This window comes from Phalaenopsis equestris, unplaced genomic scaffold (genome assembly GCF_001263595.1).
Source record: "Phalaenopsis equestris unplaced genomic scaffold, ASM126359v1 Scaffold000513, whole genome shotgun sequence".
Taxonomy (NCBI): domain Eukaryota; kingdom Viridiplantae; phylum Streptophyta; class Magnoliopsida; order Asparagales; family Orchidaceae; genus Phalaenopsis; species Phalaenopsis equestris.
The window spans coordinates 1,929,272-1,930,526 of NW_018164953.1; positions in this window are offsets into that span (position 1 = coordinate 1,929,272).

Sequence of the window (1,255 nt, forward strand, 5' to 3'; positions counted from 1 at the left end):
GACTAATTCTTAAGAATATATTGACTACGGTAAGAAGTGAGACTAATGGAGGTCTAGGACATCCTGGCCTTATTTATGCACTTTGCCAACTTTCTGGAGTGGAAGCTGGAGAGGAAGAATGGGTTCACCTCATGAAACCCATTAGTAAATCCAATGTGAAAACTTATGTATCCCATGAGAAATGGAGAACTGAAAGTAGGAGTGAAGAACCTTCTACTAGTAGAGATGTCCCCTCTACAAATTATGACCTTCCTCCTCCTTTTAGCTCCCCTACCCTAACTGACTTGATGAATGAGTTGACCTTGCAGAGGAAGAGTATATATTTGATAAATTAAAGGATTGGAGGTTTGGAACGCCGATATGATTATGATAGTGAGTACCTTCATATGTCATATGCATTCTGATTTTGAGATAGCTTATTATAATGCTCAGGCCCGATACTACAAAGGTGAGCCTGATGTTACATTCCCTAAATGCCCTCGTTAGACTCAATATCAACCCAATCCACCTGCTGAGCAAGGCGACGATGATATAGCATGGGATTTTGATATTTGAAGGAAACTGATGTATTTGTATTTTTATTTTTGTAATTTGTGTAATGTGGACAATTATTATTTGTACTTTTAATGCTTATGTTGATTTGGACACTTTCTAATTATTGTTTTCAATGTTTAATGTGGTAGTAGAAATGTGCATGTGTAGCTTGTAGATGTTGCTCAGTGTTATGTGGATTGTAATGTGATGTGATGTTTATTTTCATTTTAGTACTTTTGTCTTTTGTTTAGTATTATAGTTGTGCTATGAAATATTGTATTTGTTTAATGTTTTAGTTTTATACTTATTTCAAAATTTCATTTCCCAGAAATTTCTCTGATAATTTATATGTGTAGAAAGCTCCTAATATTACAGACTAGGTGAAGTAGAAATTTTAAGAAGACCTGCAAAAATTTCAGAATGATGAAAATGCCTAAATTGTTGAGGTATGATTTATATTTAGAGTTTTTCTTTCCACCTGTATTATCTTATATTTAAAAATTTAAGTTTGGGGGAGGGAAGAAAAATATTAGCTATTAGATGTCCTCTAATTAATTATTTTCAAAAATTATTTATATGATTTTATGTAGTGAATTTAATTCAGGTAACCATATTTTTTGCAAATATTTAAATATTTTGGTAGATTTAAAGGAATATTTTTGTAATAAAAATTAATTTTGTGACTTAAGATGTTTAGTATAAGAGAATAAGATTATAGTCA